This window comes from Protopterus annectens, chromosome 1.part1 (genome assembly GCF_019279795.1).
Source record: "Protopterus annectens isolate FY-2018-M chromosome 1.part1, PAN1.0, whole genome shotgun sequence".
Taxonomy (NCBI): Eukaryota; Metazoa; Chordata; order Ceratodontiformes; family Protopteridae; genus Protopterus; species Protopterus annectens.
This window is the reverse complement of record NC_056726.1, coordinates 1,276,514,386-1,276,521,920: the sequence shown is the minus strand read 5'-3', so window position 1 is coordinate 1,276,521,920 and position 7,535 is coordinate 1,276,514,386.

The following is a 7,535-nucleotide window of genomic DNA, read 5'->3' as shown; positions in this document are numbered from 1 at the left end:
ACATAGTTGAACCATGTGTAGCCAATGTAAAACAGGGTGTATATACAAGCACATCACGTCTACTGTGTGTTGCTTCATGTCTCTGGCCATCCTCCATGGCCATGTGTGTACATGTGTTGGCCAAATTATTGTGAAGGGCATCTATTTCACATGTCTGTGTTGTCCCATATGACATACACCCATAGATGTCATATGCTCCACTGACGACAGGGTTATGCAGACAAAGGGTTTTATGTTTGGTATGTGGGATATATTTTAGAGGCTAGTTAGGCAGTGTTGCAGCCAGGCCACAAGATGTCATGCACATGTCAAGATAGCACATCACATTGTGTGACATTCATAGCAGGGCTATGATCCACACCAGTGAATCCTGTGGGCTGGCCATACTCCAGCTTACTGTGCAGTACTGTTTGTATTCCCCACACGTGTAGTTCTGATCTGTAATACATGTCCCTTCAGTGAACAGCACCTCCACCATTGTATGCACAGCTGTCCACACATCTTGCAATGACAGTTTGTGAAGTTTCATGTTGGTGTTTCACATAGTTTGCAAGTGTTGCACATGGGTAGCCATTGTGATGCATTGCAGTTCTGACCTGTATATTGTGACAGGACCATACATTATGTGTACATGTGGTAAATGGCCACATGGCAGATAGATCTGTGCATTAAGATGCCTGATAAATAATAACAGTCTCACCTGCAACAGGCTGCTGTTGCAGCGGAATGCCAGAGATACCTAAATAGGAGTAACACAGCAGTATGAGCATTATCCACACCTGTATGATAGCTACAGGGTGCAATGTGCATGTTAACACATACACCAGTACAATAGACTATACTATGGTGTATGCACATGTGTGTATACACAGAGTAGCATACTATAGTATGCGGCATGTGTGTATACATGCCTTGCATATGATGTTACATTACATATTGTACAGTGGCACATGCAACTATATGGAATATAGTTGTTATAGGTGCAGTAGTGACTTACCAGGCAACTCCAGGCTCAGTGGTTGAGAGACACCCACCTCCACAATATTGGCTAAGGCTTGTGGATGTTGTTCTGCAGGTGTCCCCAGGTTGGCCAGTAGCTCCTCGGTACTTGTGAGTGGGGGCTGGGTTCATAGGTTCATAGGTTGGTACTAGGCTATCAGCCCTAGGGCCTATACAAGCCTAGCCATAACAATTCCCTGGCTATTTCTTCCCACATTATTTACTTTCCTGGACCCCTGTCTAGCAGGGCGACTGACGTGATCCCTGGGGTGAATTTCCTTTCTCCCCATCCAATCGTCAAGGTTCCTCTTGAAGAGGTCCAAAGAGGCACTCTGCTTGACATGTATGGGCAATCTCTTCCAGAGTCTGGGGAGTCTCTGGGTCAGGAACCTATCCCTCCAGCATGTTTTGTTTATTGTGATGACAAGGTTTAGATCCCTGGAGCGTGTAGCTCTGAGGGATTGGGATTTCTTTAAGTGTAGCATGTCCAACAGCTCTGGGTTTGACATGGCCTTGTATGTTAAGCAGAGATCGCCTCTGAGTAGACGATATGCGACAGAGTATAGCTGGAGTTTTATAAGGCGGTCAGCGTAGGGCATCTGCTTTAGGCCTGCAATTCTTTTAGTGAGGTATTTCTGAGGCCTTTCCAGTTGTTGCAGATGTCTTGAGAGGTACATACCAAATGGGGCATTGTATTCTATAATGGGTCTAATGAGGGATGAGTACAGTGGGACAATGACCTCCTTTTTTCTGGATGAAAAGCCCTTCGTGATGAGGTGTGCCACATAGAAGGATTTCCTGACTGTTGTGGTGATGTGGTTATCGAAGGTGAGACCACTGTCCACTTGTGTCCCTAAGTCTCTTATCACACTTTCTGTGCTTAGTGTACTGCCACCTATATGGTAATTCATGGATACATGTTTTTTCCCAAAGGGGATAACAATACATTTCTTGGCATTGAGCTTGAGCCCATGGCTCTGGCACCAAGCATCTGTTTCTGTAAGGCCCGTTTGTAGAGTATCCACATCATTTGGGGATTCAATAATGGCTCCCAGTTTGCAGTCATCTGCAAACTTTGTTAGCCAGAGTCCCTTAGTGTTGACCTGTACTTCAGAGAAGTAGATGCCAAACAAGAGACCCCAGAACTGAACCCTGAGGTACTCCACTTGTCACTTGTCTGGAGCTGGATTTGGAGTTGGCTACTTTTACAGTGTGGGTTCTATCAGTAAGCCATTTAGCAACCCATTGGGTGACATAGGGATTAATGCCCAACTTAGTAAGTTTATCTATGATTCCAGAGTGGGGATGGTGTCAAAGGCCTTGGCAAGGTCTAGATAGGCTGTGTGGACCACCTTACCCTTGTCCATGGCTCTGGAGACTGATTCAAAGAAGTCAATCAGGTTCAGGAGACAAGATCAGCCCTTCACAAACCCAAACTGGGTGGGGTCCAGTGTTTGAAGGTTGCCAATGTCTTTGTTTATAAGTTCCATGATAATACGCTCCATGGCCTTGCAGATAAGGCTTGTCAGACTGATGGGATGGTAGTTTCCGGGATCCAAGGTGGATCCCCTTGTGATTGGGATAACTGTAGCTCTGCGCCACTCAGTGGGCACGAAACCTGAGGTGAGGCTATGATTAAACATGACACTGAGGTGAGGTGCCAGTTCATATTGTAGTTCATGTAGTACACAGCCCAGGATGTCATCTGGTCCCATGGATGCTGCATTCTTGGCGTTAGAGAGCGTTTTGTACCTGTGTGGCCGTTATTACTGGAATTTGGCAATCTTCGGTATTGAGATGGGCCATTTAGGGGTGAGAGGGGGTGAAGTTGGCACTGAATCGATCTGCCAGGATATTGGCAATATCCGGATCAGTATATTTAATGCCATTCTGTTTTAGCTCAGAGCAGATCTGAGCATTGCCATTTAGATTCTTGACATAGTTATAGAATGCTTTGTGGTTGTCTTTGGAATCTTTGGCAATTTTATTTTCATAACTAGCTTTGGAGGATTTTATGAGGCATCTCAGTTTCTTACTGAGGCTAGTAAGGGAGTTTTTTGCATCCTGGGATTTTCCTCTTTTCTGCAAAAGTTTCTTCCTTTTGTTGTAAAGTTTGTTTATGGCAGGGGACCACCAGATTGGCTTCCTTTTTTTGGATGAGAGCATTTTAGTTCTATTTGGGATGGCACGATTCATGCTTTGGCCCACCACCTGTTGCACCTTGTTCCCTGGTGATTGCATTCACACGCTGTTTTGCCCATTTAATGAGGTCTGTACAGTGTCTGCGCAACTGCTGGTATGTGCGGTTGTGGCCACCAACATCATTAACCCTCCTGCGAAGTTCCATCCACAGGGCATCCGACTGCTGTGCATTCTGTGGCACATGGCTGAACAGAATATCATGATTGCCATGTAGGTATGGGATGAGGGCCTCATCCTCCAGGTGGGTATAAGGGGGTAGCCTTGCACGCGGCATACCTGGAAGACATAATGATGGAAACAGGTCAGAGTAACTCACAGGGACATACAGAGCTACAGCTGAACATACATGTGTATCGCATTTATTAAGATTAAATAGTTGTCTTTGCAAATCTACATAACACTGACACCACTGACATGTTTGTGTCACACACATGTGACACTCAATGGTGAGGGTTGGGAGGGTGGCCTAATAGTTAAGTTGTTTGCCTTACAAACACAAGGTGCAGAGTTTGAGTCTCACAAGGGATAATTGGCTAGGTGTAAAATGGCTCGTAAGGGCAGTTAGCCTAGTACTAACCTATGAACCTAAATATTATCACCATATATGTGTGTGTGTCATCTGATGACATTGCTCATATTCCATGTGGATGCTGTCTTGATGTGGGCATGTCTGTTTGCCTGTACTGGTGTTCCTACCTATCAGCCCATAGCTGGATGTGTCCACATTAATGCAGTTGACCTTGATGCTGTGTATATGTCACATATAAAGACTTACACTGCCTTAATGGACATGACCTGTGACCCTGCAGACTTGCTCACGGAAGGTTTTACATGTATGTGTTTTGCCATATACATCTACATGGCACTGTACAGCAATTCAACATCCTGACATGTATCACCTGTGTTGCACATGTGATACACATGGGGCACTGGCTAGCCAGATGATATCTGCAGGGATGGATATCAACTATAGCATGTACACTCAAAGTCAACTAGTAGGCTATATGCCCTGGGCCATATATGAATCTAGGATGAAAGGTTACCTAGCTGTAGCCTACAGGTGGGTCGCTGGGGCCAGTGCCACATAACTGATCCACAGGGTTAATGATACATTTACCATGCGGTCATCACAACATGTCTGAGAGGGGGGCAATGTTCAGCTTTGCTGGACAGGAATGCATAGTATGGCAGGACTATGTAAAGTGTATGGGACAAGGATCTGTCCAGCATGTGGTGATCCTAGTACTAGGAAGGTGGATGTCCATGAAGTATGTGTTTGAGATCAGGATGTGTACGTGTAGCATGTCCAACATCACTGGGTTGGACATGGATTTATTCAGGGTAGGCATCATGCTACATAGTGGAGTTGGTGAATGGGAAGGCTGGTGTAGGCCATCTGTACATGGCCAATACCCCTTAAAGGAAATATGTGATCTGATATGGGACACTTGAGTGTTGTGTATGGCTGGACAATGATCTCTATATTCATGGATGGCACCCTGTCATGATTAGGGTTGCCACATACAACTACATGACAGGTGTAGTGATGTAACTATCACAGGAAAGACAACTGCCCAGCTGCATCCCTTACACACAGTGTCCATTATGTTGACCGCTGCCTAGGTGGTAGTTCATGGGTACATGGTTATTAACATAGGGGTGACAATGCAATATGTAGCTGTCATATTGTGGCCATATGTCACATACCTCACCCACAAAGCCCCTTCTGTATGTTGTCCACAACAATCTGAGTCAGCTATTTCTCCTAGGTCATTTGCATACTTCAATAGGCAGATGCCATCTGTTAGTCTGTGTGGTATAGACTACAATGAGGGGGAGTAAAATGAATTAACTCTGTCTTACTGTAGCTGGCACTGGTGTGATGTGTATGCATTATTCAGACACCTTCTGTAGTGTTGGTTCTGCCAGCAGTCTCGTTGCAAAGCACTCCTGTGACATAGGAATGTACATCTAGTATACTGAGTGTAGGTAGAACACAGCATGGGTGATGATGTCCTATGACCTGGCAAGGTTATGATATGCAGTGTGAAATCAAACTTACTGTCATCTACATCTGTACTGCTGACATAAAATAATATGATCAAGGTTCATGGCCTTTCAGACCAGACTCAGCAGGGTAGTAGTGCAGTACTTCCCATTATCAGTGATGTCTCCCCCTTTGTGGGTTATGATACCTGTTGGTGTGCACAATTCAGTGTGTACACAGCCTGACATGAAGCTATGTTTTACATGATGTGAATGTAGAGAGCCACTTGTTTTGCCATATGTGTATGATACAACCTGGGATGTGGACAGGTCCCATGCAGCCTGAGTGCAGCTTGTACCTGCATAGTTGTGGGTACAGGGGCTCTGTAGTGTACATGGATATATGATTGTGTACCTTTTGGGGGGAACAGTGTGTTTATGTTATCCAAGACCCTATTTGGATTGCTTATTCATGCTCAGCACTTGTTCAGAACTTGAAGCACTATGTAAGCTACTAATTACTATAGCACTCAATCTTCCTTATTACCTAGAGGTAAACAGGTTTTGTACATACTTTTCTCACTTGCTTAGAGTAAAATAGCTCTTGTACTCACTTTCCTCACTTATTTAGGGGAAATTAGTTTTATATTCAGGCATGTCCAAGCTGCCAGTGTCCTCTCCTGTCTATCTGATGAATCTAGACATCTTGAGGCAATGTAGACATTGCCTCATGTACACAGACAACCCTCTCTGCCTACCACCCAACACTACAACCTGTGAGAGATGCACATATCTAGCCAAACTGGAGGTAAAGCTCTCTCCAACCAAGACTGACCCTGACAGTCATGTGGAGAAGGTAAACATTCACACCACACTACACTCATCACATAGTCTCACTGAATCTACACCACCATAATCCACACATAGTAACACAAAAACATTCACGGAGGCTCTCAATAATAATCTGTCTAAGCAACAGAGATCTCCAAAATGGAAACGCAAGCAGCCTCCATCCTCCAACACAACCGCAATGGCACATAGCCCACAGAGTCAGTGTGCCACTCAACCACAGCCAATAAGGCAAATCAATGTACCCAACACACTAGTCATAGGTGACTCTATAGTCAGGCACACTGATGTCCCACTCACCAGGCTAAACAAGGAGAAGGTTACTGTCAGCTGCATGTCGGGTAACAGGATCCGCCACATAACCCACGCACTCAGGTGACTCCACAACAAGTACAGATATGACTCTTTCATTGTCCATGTTGGTGTGAATGACCTGAGACGTACCTCCCTGGACTATCTGAAAAGAGACATGGAAGAGCTTTCTGAACTTGTAGGCCAGGCAGGTATGACCCTAGCCTTGAGTAGCATTTTGCCATCGCCCAGAATGATACCACAGTACGAGGACAAAATGATTGACTTTAACAATTGGCTAAGCTTCTGGTGTCATTCTAAGGGGATCCAGTATCTGTCTGCTTGGGATGACATGGTCGACAGACCACCATGCTTTGCCACAGATGGCCTGCACCTGTCACCCCTGGGATTCTGGATACTGGCTAAGGCTCTTGCTGCCCCTAAAGTGCCTTCTTTAGGCAAGGTTCACATAACATATTCACCACCATAACAAGAACAGGCACACACACACTGAGGATAATGCTACTCAATGCTGGAAGTCTAAATCTCAAAATGCACTCACTCGAGGCACTCCTTGTAATGGAGAACATCAATATCTGTGCAGTGACTGAGACATGGTTCAAGGCTCCAGAGAGCATCCCTGCACTACCAGGCTAGAACTCATAGCACACTTTTCGGCCATGTAACCTGGACCGGAACACCCAAAGTGGAGGTGTGTCCATATTCATTAAGGATATCCACCCCTCCAGGCTAGTTGCTTAGCACAATGCATCCAAGGTTATCCAAGTGCAACTATCCCTGGGCTAAACTGCAATCCAAATCGTAGCTTGCTACAGATCCCCCACCATGCCCCAAGATTCCCACTCCTCTTTTCTTGATGTACTGGAAATTATTAGGGTTCAACCAAACACCCTACTAATGGGCGACTTCACCTACCCCACCATTAACTGGGAAAACTACTCGTGTACCAACCCATTAGCTCAACGCATTCTGGAATTCATAAACACCAATTCCCTGTATCAACTTATCCACACACCCACCAGGGGTAACAATATCCTAGACCTAGGCATTACCAACATGAGTGACCGGTGTTCCACACCTGAAGTCAACTCATCGTTGGTCCGATCCGACCATAGGCTAATCACGGTTGACATCCACATCCTGCCACCACCCTTCATTAAGGGAACCACAGTATAATATGTCTACAA